General features: G+C 42.0%; 1 protein-coding gene across 8 annotated transcripts in view; it reads left to right on the plus strand.

Moving 5' to 3' along the window:
- Positions 1-16,924, plus strand: part of LOC124140510 (frizzled-5-like) — a 120,047-nt gene that overhangs the window by 68,497 nt on the left and 34,626 nt on the right. For 7 of the 8 annotated variants that reach the window (XM_046508117.2, XM_046508122.2, XM_046508118.2 and 4 more), the window contains one exon: positions 12,861-12,948. The gene's annotated coding sequence lies outside the window, so the exon portion shown is untranslated. Of the gene's footprint in view, positions 1-3,985; positions 4,005-12,860; positions 12,949-16,924 lie in introns of those variants that run through there. The other variant, XM_046508124.2, reaches the window with a different exon arrangement.

Genomic DNA, 16,924 nt, shown 5'->3' on the forward strand with positions numbered 1-16,924 from the left:
CTCTTCCAAGAGTGAAGTTACCATGGAAGATCTAACGAAGATAATTTTCGCATTAGTATTTTATACCGAAACTTGGAGCGAAATCGAGTTGGGTTACAGAGCTAATTGTGCTGTCCTCAAGACTCAAAGTCTGTGGCATACGACGGGAGACGGAACCAAATTAGGCTATGATTGCCGTAAATCACACCAAGGGGGTCTCATAATTGGACCCGTCCGTCCCCTACCGACTTTCAACTCCTCGGAGATGACGTCTTCATAAAACTAGGCAGATTTACTGCAAGCGTTTGTATGATAGACGAGGATTGGGGATGAGGCCAGTTCTCCACTGTCACGCCGCTCTGACCCGCTAATTGGCCGGAAGTTGCGCCATGCTGGTTATGGCGCGATTTCGCGTCAAACATGGCGATGTCAGTTTTGACAGACGCAAGTGGCGGCATCTGGCGTGGATTCCTGACATTATCCACGTGTTACTTGTGAAGCAGGTTATAGCAAATTTGGTATGGGTTCTGTGATAGATTGCCTCATAACTTGTCAATGCCAAAGAGCGAACAACATCCCTCTCTTGTTTACTCGCGTCTTCCGCTAACGGCGGCAGTGGTTTTGACAAACTGATCCGTTTTAATTTTGCCATGTATGAACTTCTGTCTGTCAATTAATTCGCCACTCTGATTATAAACGAACTATTGGAAAGTTATAAATCATTTATCTATAGGCATATCCTTCCTGTTGAAAATCTATTTTGAAATTCATTAATTTAATTTCCGTCTCTTTTTTTCATTTTATTGTCGATTTACATTACTCTTTTTCACAATAACGGATGTACATATAGTTCTTGTGTCTCCAATGAAGGTATCAACTTTTCTATTTATGTCATAAGGATGCTTGTATGATATATGATATTCTTGTATCAATTTATCAAATATGAAATGACTATTTGTCGTATGCACAAAACATCGTGTATTATTGAAGCAGTAAAAATGAAATAAAATGCAATATTTTTACCAGATCACAACAGCTTTTTTGTCACCGCTGTTATATCACGGTGTGTTAGCTTAATGTGGGAGGAAGTAAAGAACGAAGGAATGCATGTCTCCAAGTTTACCGCTTTGGTGAAACCTATTCGAGCATTGTGCTGACAAAACCTGAAACATAATCGGGGCGAATTCTGTAATAAGACACGAAGTAAAGTATTGTATTTAGAGGTGACGTAGGAAGAGGTTGGTATGTAATTAAAAACATATTATTTTGATTTATTGTCAATCGGAAATGTAAAAGTGCGTTGTAAATCCTACTGCGATCCCACGATCCTTCGCCCCCAGTAGTGACAATATAGAAAATTGATATGAAACCATGAAGGGATGAAGGGATAAGGTAACCACAGGTACAGATGCGTGATCCCATTAAGCACCGACCCAGCCCTGCTACGAGCGGTGACCCCATGTAGGAAGGTCATAGATTACATGTACATCAAGCTGAAGCACCTGTCACGAGCGTACCTGTCTTGCTAATACACGGTGACAAGTGTAATCAAGCTCAACCAGACGCCACCCCGGCCTTGTCAGACCATCCCGACTGGACAATTAGCCAGTGGTCACTCTGAATCTCGTGGCACGTGCTATCGTGACGTCGATTAGCTCGTGCAAGCAGTGACCAGAGGCGCCACCTGTTGGCAATTCAGGTCTAAACTCAGAGGTGACGTAAACTAATGACAAATGATGGCCTCACGCAATGAGACAAGCTTCTACCCTCGCTGTAAACAAATGGCCCAGCAAGGGTAATTAGCTGGTCCGGCATTTGCCGCAACGATTACCATTTGTCATAGACTGACGGGTACTTTATTGAGATAATTAATATAACTGCTTGGATGGATAAATTTGGTTTAGAATTGATTTAAATACGAGTGTAATTCACTGGTTTTTGAAAAATAATACATTTCGGAACCTGATGATTTTCTGAGTAAATTACTTTTTAGAGTTATGGCTGAGTGAAATGGATGATTAAATTCTTCTTCGTGTTTATTTTAATTGTCAGATTTGGAAACAATCCTATTATTTCAACATGCAATCATTCGTCAACGGAGACGCGCGTTTCATTTCGAGATTTTAAAAAATCCCGCTGTTATCACAATAATCGCATTGATTCTTTCTTGTTTTGAGTAAATTAGTAATAACTGCGTGGAGGGTTGAACATGACTAAGAAGAAAGTCCATATATATATTATTTTTTTCGGAATTTGGTTGAATGGGGACAAGATCAGCGCTAAGCGCTAGTACGGTTAATTCAAAACGTCAACATGAGCATTGGTTTGTCTGGTGCTACAAAGTATCTGATGGAGATGAAGGCACCAGGTAATAGTAGCCCCAGTCACACAGACAGTGCCACAAATGACACTTGGTACAGAATCTAGACACACATTACCAGTCTATGGAGTATGGTCCGCCATTAAGAATTAATTAAAGTAATTAAGAATTAATTAAAGTATCATCTATTTTTACCTACATTTACATTCAATATTAACATCGAAACGAAATTTTCATTCCAACTTTAGGATCATTTATTTTGTTATGTAAACTTACTAAAGTTGATTGGTGGCGGGGTAGCCTGGTGGTTAAAGCGTTCGCTCGCCACGCCGAAGACCCGGGTTCGATCCCCTACTGGATACAATGTGTGAAACCCATTTCCGGTGTCCCCGCCGTGAGATAACTAGAATATTGCTAAAAGCGGCGTACAACTATGCTCACTCTCTATCACACTAACCCTGATTCCTGGCCATCAATCCGTCTGTGTTCACTTTATCAGGATGCCTTCATATTAAATAGTTCCTTTATAGGTGTAGTTGCGTCCCTTGGCTTGGGCACCCCACAAAACTATGATCGTGGATACGAAGCCATCCTGGTTCGTCCCGATTGTTTCTAGGGTTGTGCTCGTGCGTTTCACCAAAGACTTCGTGGTAAACGTCTAAGACCTGCATTGTTTGTTTGTTTGTTGTTTAACGCCGCTCTCAGCAATATTCCAGCTATATGACAGCCTTCTGTAAATAAACGAGTCTGGACCATACAATCCAGTGACTGACATCATGAGCATCGATCTGCGCAAATGGGATACGATGGCATGCATGAACCAAGTCAGAGCCTGACCACCCGATCCCGTTAGTCGCCTCTTACAGCAAGCATGGGATGCTGAAGACCTATTCTACCCCGCATCTTCACGGGTCACTTAGACTTGCATTATATCGGGCTTTCCTCCCACATCAAGCTAATAACCGGATTACTGTTGAAGCGGCGTTAAACCCAACTCGCTCACTCACTCCTTGCAATAAGGGTACTCATTAACTGCTAGATTAATATATCTGATAAACACTGAGTTTGCAGGAAAACTGGGTTTTGAAGAGCGCGAATCACACGTGCAAGGACAGCATCCGGACCGAGTACTCTGTATAGGTTAACGATGTAACTGTCTGTGCAACAAAACTGCCATGTTCATCGCAGATAATTTAAAAACAAACCAGCCTTCTTCCTTTGAAATGTCTCCGGAGAAAAAAATATATCATTGTCGGGGCTTGTTATTGAGTTAAAAAAGGCCCATAACATGTACTTAGTGACGTGCGCTGTAATAAGCAGGGTCTGAACAGAGGCGACCTGTTGTATAAATTGCAATTAGGAAAGGTCAAATGTCGACGGTGTTGTCAATGGTCCACACTACGTCTTCGCTGTCAGTCGTCGACGTTTAGAACAGGTTTTCGACCACACCAGACTTCAAACAAGCTGCTGACCAATCAGCGGCCAGCATTGCCATCCGTCGCGGCTTGTGATTGGTCGACTGGAATTTCGGTTGCTTACAATTAAGACGTGTGGGTCATGAGTATGTGACTGTAGAGTGGTTAGTTTGATATATGTTTATAAACACTATGTTGTAATACAGATTCCGGTAATTGCATTACCGAGGCATTTGGGGATATAGACGGCACGCGCGCCAGTTGGACACTCGCTTGGTGCTCATCGCAAGGTAAGACGAGCCAACTGAAACGTGTCTTGATTTTATATGATAATTTAATACTTGTTAATTAATTTATATGATCGTATTTCTTTCAGGTTTATTTGTGTTTGAAGAATCGGTTTTAAATTTTGATGTCAAATCTTGTGGATCAGAGCTCGTTGTCCACCTGCACTGCAACTCATTGATTAGAGTTGCGCCCCTTAGCCACTCAGGATCCGATTGCTATGGGTTCGAATCTCAAATTTGCCCCGATAATGAACATTTGTCATGAGCACCCTACCAATGGGTTTTACCAGCGTGGCAAGTGGCTATGACAATTTTCGAATTCACTTCGACCTTTCCCATGATATTACGATAAAAGCTGAAATATCTTTCAAAGCAGCGTCTAACCCAACTCATTCACTCATACGTTAGAACTTCAGTTAAGGTGTCACTGGGCCTGTCCTTACCACGGACTTCGTTTTACTACATGTACATGGTAAAGTTATTCTCTGGGTCCCGTTTTGCAAAGGCACCGCAGCGCTTCGTTAGAGTTAAGTTCATACTAGTGCTGATGACGCTTTGTGAAATGGGCCCGGTGCCGTAGTATAGAGCGATCTTAGCGCTAAGTGATCGTAATTCCCATACCTTAACATAGAATTACGACAGTCGTATCGCTAAGGTTGTCTTGTACAACGGCACCCCGGTTTCTTAGTTTAGGCGTACGTACTTTCAATAACGTAAATGGTCTACTGTCTATATATTGGTAATGTGGGTGGAATGGACGTCGTTCATGGTTATTTACGATTTTGTATATATTAAGCTATGTAATTTGATTTCGTTCACATTTCATATCAATTCTAATAAAAGTACCAGACACCAAATATCTATTTCTACTAATAATACAGACAGGATATTTGTTGGTGTATTAATAAACCAACCAGACGACAAGACCAAGGGTACATTCTCATATGATTTTAAACTTAACGCCAGCAAAAGAATGACAGTTGCCCGGCAGAGAGTTCCATAGACTGATTTCATCTTATCATTATGAGAGGGCAGTCGGGTAGCCTAGTGGTTAAAGCGTTCGCTCGTCCCGCCGAAGACCCGGGTTCGATTCCCGACATGGGTACAATGTGTGAAGCTCATTTCTGGTGTCCCCCGCCGTGTTATTGCTGGAATATTGCTAAAAGCGGCGTAAAAGCATACTCACTCACTATCACTATGAAACGGTACGATGCATAGGTTTACTAATTGCAGTGAATTAATACGACTACGAATGGGAATGGAAATTCACAACTCATACATCATAAATCAGTGTCTGCTACATGTTCTCATGAATGTTATCACCTTTGAAATTCACGCATGTTAACAATACTGATATGTGTCTTTGAATGAGTATCATGGTTAAATAAACATGGATCCATCGTCATTTTTCTACCCAGAGTTCCCTGCTACGTCATCACTGTGCCAGAACGTAGGCTGCAACATTTTTAAAAGATGGTTACAATGTGTGACCCGAGCCTCGTTCCATACTTCATGGACATCAGTTGGTTACCAATGGCGACCTGAGCCTCGTTTCATACTTCATGGACATCAGTTGTTTACAATGGGCGACCTGAGCCTCTTTCCACATTTTTATTGGGATCAGTTGTTGACAATGAGCGACCTAAGCCTCGTTCCACACTTCATGGACATCAGTTGTTGACAATGAGCGACCTGAGCCTCGTTCCACATTTTTATTGGGATCAGTTGTTGACAATGAACGACCTGAGCCTCGTTCCACACTTCATGGACATCAGTTGTTTACAATGAGCGACCTGAGCCTCGTTCCACATTTTTATTGGGATCAGTTGTTGACAATGAGCGACCTGAGCCTCGTTCCACACTTCATGGACACCAGTTGTTTACAATGGGCGACCTGAGCCTCGTTCCACATTTTTATTGGGATCAGTTGTTGACAATGGGCGACCTGAGCCTCGTTCCACATTTTTATTGCGATCAGTTGTTGACAATGAGCGACCTGAGCCTCGTTCCACACTTCATGGACATCAGTTGTTTACAATGGGCGACCTGAGCCTCGTTCCACATTTTTATTGGGATCAGTTGTTGACCATGAGCGACCTGAGCCTCGTTCCACACTTCATGGACATCAGTTGTTTACAATAAGTGACCTGAGCCTCTTTCCACATTTTTATTGGGATCAGTTGTTGACAATGAGCGACCTGAGCCTCGTCCCACACTTCATGGACATCAGTTGTTTACAATGGGCGACCTGAGCCTCGTTCCACATTTTTATTGGGATCAGTTGGTTACAATGGGCGACCTGATCCTCGTTCCACACTTCATGGACATCAATTGTTTACCATTGGCGACCTGAGCCTCGTTCCACACTTCATGGACATCAGTCGTTTACAATGAGCGACCTGAGCCTCGTTCCACACTTCATGGACATCAGCTGTTTACAATGGGCGACCTGAGCCTCGTTCCACATTTTTATTGGGATCAGTTGTTGACAATGAGCGACCTGAGCCTCGTTCCACACTTCATGGACATCAGTTGTTTACAATGGGCGACCTGAGCCTCTTTCCACATTTTTATTGGGATCAGTTGTTGACAATGAGCGACCTGAGCCTCGTTCCACACTTCATGGACATCAGTTGTTTACAATGGGCGACCTGAGCCTCGTTCCACATTTTTATTGGGATCAGTTGGTTACAATGGGCGACCTGAGCCTCGTTCCACACTTCATGGACATCAATTGTTTACCATTGGCGACCCGAGCCTCGTTCCACACTTCATTGACATCAGTCGTTTACAATGAGCGACCTGAGCCTCGTTCCACACTTATATTAGGATCAGTTGTTGACAATGAGCGACCTGAGCCTCGTTCCACACTTATATTAGGATCAGTTGGTTACAATGGGCGACCTGAGCCTCGTTCCACACTTATATTAGGATCAGTTGTTGACAATGAGCGACCTGAGCATCGTTCCACACTTTTATTAGGGTCAGTTGTTTACAATGAGCGACCTGATCCTCGTTCCACACTTCATGGACATCAGTTGTTTACAATGAGCGACCTGAGCACCGTTCCACACTTTTATTAGGATCAGTTGTTGACAATGAGCGACCTGAGCATCGTTCCACACTTTTATTAGGGTCAGTTGTTTACAATGGGCGACCTGAGCATCGTTCAGCACTTTTATTAGGATCAGTTGTTACAATGAGCGACCTGAGCATCGTTCCACACTTTTATTAGGATCAGTTGTTGACAGTGAGCGACCTGAGCATCGTTCCACACTTATATTAGGATCAGTTGTTGACAATGAGCGACCTGAGCACCGTTCCACACTTTTATGGAGATCAGTTGGTAACAATGACCGACCCGAGCTTCGTCAGACACATCGATCGATCCCACTGAGTTGTTTATACTTGTGGCAGCTTCTTGTACATTGGTCTAAGGTGCCTCTACAAGCTGCGCAGAGTTGCGTCCCTTGCTCGTCAGGATCCAACAGACGTGGGTTCGAATCAAAGATTCGCCCCGATTATGATTCAAAGTATTTCGGCACCAGTTATCGTATGTTTCATCTACTACCTCATCAAGCCGTGATATATCTCAAATACTTTTCAAAGCGACGTCACTCGAAATCAGTATTGTTATAACTCCGCCCTGATAGGTTTTACCAAGGAAATCTCCTTATCACGTACACTGATTACCTTAGAAATGCATGTTTCTCCGTCTGTATCAGCTCCTCTGTTTCTAAACCCATCGATGTATTACCGACCCCCTCCCTCTGTCATACTCTCTGCCGTTGATCCTCCAGAAGCTGACTGTCCGTCCTCCTCATGACGATTCCTAATGTCTTCTCATTCCTCCGGACCAACCCCTGGCTCCCACCACCGCCTCGGTGACACCCACACCCACGTGGACGATAAAAATAAATGAGGAATCCTTTATATAGATGCACTTCGAACATCCTCGTCGAGGAAAGGCTTGTGAACGTCTCCAATCGACCTCACCAGGCACTCCACTCTGTCATATCCTGCCAAGTCAATCCATAACTTTAACTCCCCTCTATCCTTGCCTCTTTTCCCATAACCAGACTCTCAGCCCCCAGCTCATTGTTTTTTCCGCGGAACACCCCTCATTTCATCTGAGCTCCAATTACCACAACCGTGTACCTACTATCACCCCTACCTCTGCTATCTTCTCCCAGAAGCCTACTCTTTAAACTTAGTGTCATTCCCATATTCCAATCGACCGACTCATTGCACCCTCTCTCAATATGTACGTCAGTCTTATATTGCACCAAACTGCTGCTCGCATTTGCACACTATCATCCCGTTGCACCGTCTTTCTCAACGACCCCCACCTTGTTCGAATCCACCCCCATTGCCTGTCATTCCTTCCAACAATCGCACTCTTCCAAGATGTTCTTTGAGTACCTGCTTTACCGTTATCACCAAGCAAAAGACGCCACCATCCACCAATGCCCCACCCCTACCACACGATCCATCAACATTTCTCCTCCCCAAGCCCCTACCTTCCATCAAGAACTTCTGTCACAGTTAATTGACTCATCTTCCGAACCACACCACCTATCTGACCCCTTTCACCCCCTCCCGTAAAGTCTTCATCTACCTGTTCTATATCCATCCCTAGATGATGATACCAAATTAATTGACTGTCATTTCTTGCACGTAGCGCTCTGCCTGAATGACAACATAACTAAGTGATTATTTCATCATGCGATCCCAACCTTTGAATGCACCTAGTCGAGTGACACGGGGATGCAGAGTGGGCAAAAAGTTCACCCAGATAGCATGAATATGTCAGTTAATGACAGCTACCTTGCCGTCTCTCAGAGATGATGTTCACAATTTCTGTCAAACTTCGATTCCTATTGTGCTAACGTCGACCCCTCGCTTCTCAGTCCGTCTTACGGCGGTTGGCAAACCACTAGCAAATCAATCTCGCATTCATGCACTGCCGCTAATGCCATGCTGCAGCATTCGATTATACTTACAAGTAATGTTCGCCTAAATGGTTGTCATTGATTTTGGTTTTCTCATTCTGGGAGCTGCTGCCTTCATTTGCGGCCGTGTTTTCCTTTATGTAACCGTTTTGTCTGATCAATGGAACTGCATTGTTGGCTAAGAGGAAGGCCGTATTTCAATGAGCTGATGGCGAGTTCTCGGGCCACTCAACCGAGGCAATCCCACATCGATATTCGCAGAATAGTTTTTCGAATTGACGGTATATTTACCCAGTGCCTTGAAATTCAACAGAATACTTTTACACTGAATCCATGGAACGGCGGACACTAAAATCTGCAAACATCACCGATAGACAGTGTGCGTTTTGAGGACGCGGAGATCGTACCAGAGTTTGCCAAGTAATAAACTGCCTAGGCATGATATGTTTGTGAAGGTTGAGAGCCGATAGCTATACAACGCTGTATTTACATTCTTTCGGTTACATAGAGGATTGAGATTCAATCGTCCATCTATTCAGCCGCGATGGTGGGGAATAGTGTTGTATTGAGATGCCATGTCGGTTGAATTCTTGCCGACTAAGAAGCACTTTAGGAATGGTTAATCCTGACGGTCACTGAAGTACTATCCGGTCGCTGTTATTATTTCTTTCGGAGTATGATTATGTCATTTCTATGGTAATCGATAAGTCAGGAATAGTAGCTTCATCGAGTAAATTAGTACAAATATCCCGACCTTATATTCCCATGGGCCTTAAGTACAGGCATAATGGCGTTTGCTTGCTGGTCATTAATAGTATTAAACAGCATGGAGCACGAAGGATGGTTGTATTTAGGACTATTTTAAAATACATTTAGAAATGCCAGGACACGAAATGGAGGGCTCGACTGCTTGGTGTTGCATGTTATTTCTATTAGACGTTGTACATACAGTTGATTCTAGATATTACGATTCAGAGATTGTCAGAGGCTGTCGCCATGTTCAGTTGTCCGTGTGATGAAGTACGTGAATGGAACTGGAGACGTCGTTTGTTTTGTAACCAGGAGTTGTTGGAACTGTTTTTGTAGAATCTCGTGGTATTCCCCGTGGAGCGCGGTCTATGTTAACTGCATGGGTTAGTCATTGTCTTCAGCATTCATCACGCTGAGAGAGAAAGAGAGAGAGAGAGAGAGAGAGAGAGAGAGAGAGAGAGAGAGAGAGAGAGAGAGAGAATGTTTTCTTTGTTATTATTTAGGACATAACATTGCGGGGAACATTGGGTTTCACATAGTATGTGAGTGAATGAGTGAGTGAGTATGAATTTACGCCGCATTTAGCAATATTCCAGCAATATCCAGGAAATGGGCTTCACACATTGCACATTGTACCTATGTGAGGAACTGTACTCGGGCCTTCGGCGTCACAATCCAACGATTCAACCAAAATACCACCATCTCACACACCAAATACGAACAGAATTACAAGAGAAACTCGATGTGACAGAAGTACATGCCTTATAGCTCCATACTGATATTTCGTTCTCTCGAAGTCCTCCGTAGTAGTGCGTAAGTGTGCAAAACGTCTAAAATTGAGTGAGTCGCTTTTAACAGTATTCCAGTTATATCGCGGCGTGTCAGCTTAATGTGGGAGGAAAGCCCCAGGTGATTCAAGTCTTAGATGTTTACCACTTCGGTGAAACCCACGAGCACGGGTATGGTGCTGACAAACCTAGAAACATAATCGTGGCGAACCGGGATTCGAACCCACAATCATAGGTTTCTAGCGTGCCCAAGGGACGCATCTCTGCACAGCGAATCGCGGCGCCTTAGACGACTAGGCCACCCGTGCCCCCCAAAACGTCTGAAAAGATATATCGGGTTTAAAAGCGTTTGAATATTAGAGGTGTCACTCTGGCCACGGCTGCAATCCCGTATTGAGCGGACAGGGAGTGGTCACGGGTGCAGGGGCACTGGGCGAACCTTCTGAAATCGTTTAGGATTAGAACTTACCCACCAGGGCATTTTGTAGCTATTCAGTAAATTTCTCAGAACGTATCTTGTTAACCATCTAAATCTCAATTAGTGCTCCTCCCTTCTCGTGTTACCCCTGGCCCATATAGCCAGCGGGGTTAATGCAGATCAACAAGGGTTAAACCTAGGTCTTCGGAAAAACTGCTTGGTCACCCTATTTTAATGAGGTGGGATTGGGGTGAGAGCCGTCCCAGATACTCGACAATATTGAGTATACATTAGACTAGCATCTAGTCTTTGAAATGAATCATTTTACAGAAAAAAAAATTGTTAAATTATTTAATGAAATATAAAAAAAATAAGGCCCCCCCCATACTTTCTTTATTTTCAGAAACTGCCGTAATCTAGACTTGCCAACGTTAATAGACTTACATTGGATGTACAGTAAAGTACGGTTATAACAAACTCAAAGGGACTACTAATTTTAGTTCGTTATAACCGTAGTTCGTTATAAGCATATATACAGCATAACTACAGCGAATAGTCGGGACCAAAAAAGTAAGTTCGTTATATCCGTCAGTTCGTTATAAGCGTATTCGTTATAACCGTAGTTTACTGTATTGGATATTTGTTTCAGGGTCTATATGAGTACTGTAGGCATATATCTGGGCCCGTATGAGTGCAGAAATTGCTGATAGGCCCCCATGCGTAAATCGTCGGTCACTCACAGTGAAGCACATTTGGTTATCCCGAGGAACGTTCATGCCACTCCTTCCTCGTATTACCGGTTGTCTCGAAGTTTAAGGATATATAAGGAGCAAGGTGTAATTCAAGGTCAAGGTTGGAATCTCAGTGACATGTACCAGCTTAATAATAATATTCAAGTAAGAGAATATTTAAACCTTAAACTACTTTTTTCAAGAACATCGTACAATCACATGATGCATGGATTGAAAGTTTTATTCATCGAATCAATTATTTTAAATCTAAGCCGGAACCGATGATAGATAAAACAATAAAACCAGAATCATGGGTTAGGTGTCGGACAACCAAATATAATCTGTTTTCAGATGAACAATTGACTTGCCTTTGCATGTATTTGTGACGGATGACAGGATATGCTCACCTTTTCGCGGATACCTCGTATGATCACTATTTGATAGTGATTCATGCTTGTGATTTTGTGATTCACAAACGCATGCTCAAGATCTAGTCGGAATCGTACAATGGAAGAGATTTCTTATTTTTGTCGCTATTTATTTAAGGAACAACTACATGACCTAGGATTTAAATAAGAAACAACGAATTGTTACCGCGGTTTAGATTAAAAAATGCATTACAGTTATTACCTGTTTATGTTTTTCATGGATGTTCAATATTTGTTTAACTGTCCATTGTGGGGATCTATTTAATTCCTGCGGCAGTTTTTGTCATCGCGTGCACGTTGCGAGATATCCCGTGATGCTAGACTCCCATCACTGCCACAACGTGATATTATCGCCCAGTCGCCACCAGTTTGTACCCCCGATTGGCTGCCACAGCGTTATAGAGAGAGTATTAGCACACAATGTGTCCTATCTAGTTTGTTAGAGAGGATAGAGCTGATTTTATGTACCCCGTGACCTATGAAATAAGTCTAACGAGCATCTATCACGAACGGTGTCGTTTGTCTCAGCAGTGCATCTACATACAGAAAATTCACCTATTCACGAAATCCTAATATCATTCTCTCTGAAAATCCGTCGATTCGGTAAAATCACTCCGAGTGGACGTTAGGTATGTTGTCGACCGCTGGTTCAAGCATGTCCACTTGGACACGCACGCTACCGCTAAACCGATATTGACATGCCTCTTCGGCCGATGGAGTAGGAATAACGGTTACCTCCCTTTGACAATCACCGATAGACAACATACTGAACACACGAGTCTTTCATTTCAGATTGTTTGGAGAAATAGACGTGGAGGTAGATGACTAGATGTCTGGCAAAAGGTGATCAACGATAGACTTACAGTGTAGAATTAAATCGGTGAGTATCTATTTGCGTTATTTCATGTTTATATATCTTTGTAACAAATGAATAATTGTTTAAATTTGAACTTTGTGATGGTGTGTCCCCAAACCTGGCAGCAGGACTTTTCCAATTGGTTCTCCCCATACGTATGGTTTTTGGGATCCATTAAAGAAAATTCAATTCTGTGAACGACACAATTTCGTCTCCGATTGATAAGTATATACATTCTAAGGTATGTCTATATACTAAGCGACTCCACACAAGCTAATGCACCTGTAGAAAAAGCAGATTTGAAGAACGGTGATTGAAAGCATCTTCCACTCGCCGTCCCATCAAATGGAACTATGTCACTTGATATTGATTAGATTGTTGAGGCCACTGGATATCTTCCCATTTAGAATTCTTGTCGTTTGTTTGAATGATGTAATCAACTTACCTGGATTGGAGCAAGTTCGGCTTAGCCATGAGGTCAGAAAGGGAGGTCAGTGTGTTGATAAGTGCTGTTGTGCTAAAGATGGTGTTTTTGTTTGTTTGTTTGTTGTTTAACGCCGCACTCAGCAATATTCCAGCTTATGACGGCGGTCTGTAAATAGTCGAGTCTGGACCAGACAATCCAGTGACTGATATCATCGATCCACGCAATTGGGATACGATGACATGCAGCAACCAAGTCAGCGAGCCTGACCACCCGATCCCGTTAGTTTCCTCTTACATTAAAACATTTGTTCGTCACTCCGAAGGCCCGGCTCTGATTCCCTACATGGGTAAAATGTGTAAAATGTGTGATGTCCTCCACTGTGATATTGCTGGAATGTTGCTAAAAGTGGCACAAAACAATATTCATTCACACTCTTTATAGTTATGAGTTATAGAATATTGAAAATGTGTTTACGGCAAGCTTTGGTTGCTGAAGACCTATTCTCTACCCGGATCCTCACGGGTATATTAATGATGTATGGAGGCTGAATGATGTAGAGATGAAATAACCTATTTTGGGAGAGGGTTTTTGTATGGTGGTGTAGATGATGTAGAGACGAGATAACCTATTTTTAGAGAAGTTTGCAAAAAAAGTTGTGATAACTTGTTCAAAATCCATTTTAATAATGAAATGTGTTTAAACACAAATAATATAGGAATTTAGAATATGGCCTGTGCTTTGTATGAAATGACGACGATGATGATGGTACAGTTTTAGTTTCATCTTTGTATCTCATTATGGTAATAATGATGATAAATATTGATAAACATGATGTAATATGTCATCCTTTTCTCGTACAATAGCACTGATGATGATTGTGATGAAATAGTTGTATTTGGCATAATGTTAATGATGATAACGTTGATAGTGATGATAATGTTGACGATGACGATGACGACGACGACGACGATGGTGATGATGATGGTGAGGTTGATAATGCCTTGAATAAAGCTATCGTGGGAGAGGGAATGTCAGCAGAGATCCTATATACAATACGGTCCACAAATGTTCGCAGTGCCCATGGCTTGTAAAACGAATCGTTATGAATCATATATTCAATATGATTATTCACCATAATCATTGTCTGTTGGAGCAATGTATATCTTTTCAGCTATTGGGAAATCACCTATTCAGATTGGTTATTTGTTTAATTAAGAAGTTTTAATATTTTACTTTACATTTGTTAAAACATCTTTCCATGTTTCTGGAAGCAAGTTAGTCGACTTTGTGAGTGTAATGCATGAATGACGAGGTGTGTCAGATTAAGAGACTTATCGCTAACCGAACCGAATATGAGCTATTGATACTTATTAAAAGAATTTTTAAATGTTGACCATGTTCATATGGCATCGCCCTGGCAGTACGTAAATATGAACTTTTTATATTTTTCCATAAGGAACATTTACCATGGTTAGTCTGTTAGATGATCATGACACTGTCGTGTCAAACTGAACTGTCAGTCAAATATGTAACGTACATAATATGCCCCTCCCACAGTTGTCTGCGCTGTCACTCACACCTAAAGGATATGGTGCTATAAATAGGTAATTTAGTAGTTATAAAGCTGATAAAAAAACATGTATTTTAGTCGGACATCTTGCAAATTTTAGAGTATGATTGAAATGGGAAGTAGTTTTGGAAACACTACACCCCGTTTGATATAAGCGGACTATTATTGCTAGTTGCTAAGTAACCTGTGCGTGAATCATGACGTCATCGTGAAGGAAGTTCCAAATGAAAGAGACTTTCTTTTGATGCGAAAGGTTTCGAAAAACTATCAAGATTTTTGTTGTGATCGATTTTTCATGACTTCATCTGGAAATATAAAATAAAGCAATTTGTAAGTTATTTTTTCTTATTCGGGTCCTCGATTCTATTGAACTTGTGACTAATTGGTGAAATTAATAAATTTGGGGCTCGCGTTATGGGAATTATACGCCTGGGTTGACCGGGGTATGTTTTCTGGAGCTAATGAAATGTTCAAATAGTCTTTAGGTTTGATATTTTGCTGTTTGGGCTCTTTGTACTTCGAGATTCAAAGCTCGGGATTAAAAGGATACTGACTGCTGTGTGAAGTGGCAGGGACGATTAAAAGGGCGTATCCATGCGTGTTTTGAGAACAAATTACTTTTATTTATTACGTTTATTACTTAAGATGGCAATTTGAAAAAAAATGTTATATCGTAGAATTCGAAAGAAACTATGATTTTTCTTTTAAGATACGTTTGCCATGAAAACATCTTACATAAATGAAACAGTCTGCCGACCGCAAGTATAACACGTGTCTGCCGTATTGATGAAATTATTGCCACTCGTTAAAACTTCAAAACATATTCAATAATGACAATGAATAACTATGCATTCGGGTGAATAAGTTATTCTTGCGTTGTATTACTGATTTTTGATGACAACCTCAAGTCATTCACTATTGTATAAAACGTCTCCTTGAATACAAAGCTCCTTGTCTTTGTGATCATTCTCTACACTTTGAAATTAAAGTGCTTGTTTTGTCGGTTGTAAACGGCCTAATTGTTCTTAACAGAACATTCGGTGGGATACCCGCAGTGACACTTAAAAACACGCTGACACTTTTTCAATTAGTCTCAGGGGTAAATTTTGTATAACCCACCTGCATATTGGAGCATAAATGGTGATGTGAAGTAATCCGGTTGAAAGATTGCATGTTGTCTGCATTCAGTGGCTCTTAATACGGACGAATGTACACGTTGCCAATAGACAGAACACTGCATTAAAGTGATTTACGGAAGTTATTAAGAGAACTCACGTGTCACACAGTCGTCCAGGTAAGCACGCGGCTCTTTCATGCGCGCGCATACACACCGGCAGACGACCGGCCACGCGCTACTTGGTAAAAGGAGAAATACTTAGTACTCCGAAGATGTCTGGTGATAAAAAGTTTTCAAAGTTTTCAAAGCGACTAAAATCTTGTATCCGCCCATTAAATAGGCTTTGGAGAATTCGAGATGTGTATACATTCTAATTCAGCTGGCATCTCGTTAGGTCCGCACTCCACGTGAATAGCTTACATTTCCCGCCATTAGGGCAAAGCAGACGAGATTGGATAGACAGGATTGGAAGTAAGTTGGATGGTTTCCATTGTGTTCCCCCTCACCCCTCTCCCCTCCACCATTCCCCCTACCCTCAGGCGGGCTCCTGCCTCTAGGGTGCTTGAAGCTCGATCGGAGACGGTGGGGAAGTCATGAGACAGAAAAGTTGCCATTGGAAAGGTTTCTCCGTGCTTCTTTAGGAAAAAATAATGCTTGTTTGGTACATTTTTTTACATCGGGGATGAAAGTTGTAATTATGACCGTCGAATATGCCTGCAGCTCGTTGACTGCTTTAATTAGATCCTTGCCGTGGCAGGGACGTCGTGGTTGCCGGCCACAGCGTGATAAGTTTGGTTTGAGCAATATTTGCGCGATATTAGGTTGTTATTTTGTCCGCCTCTGGCTATTCCAGACACTGTCTCCGCCTTCTTTTCAATAACTCTCT

This window comes from Haliotis rufescens, unplaced genomic scaffold (assembly GCF_023055435.1).
Source record: "Haliotis rufescens isolate VD_foot unplaced genomic scaffold, xgHalRufe1.0.p SCAF_4, whole genome shotgun sequence".
Classification (NCBI taxonomy): domain Eukaryota; kingdom Metazoa; phylum Mollusca; class Gastropoda; order Lepetellida; family Haliotidae; genus Haliotis; species Haliotis rufescens.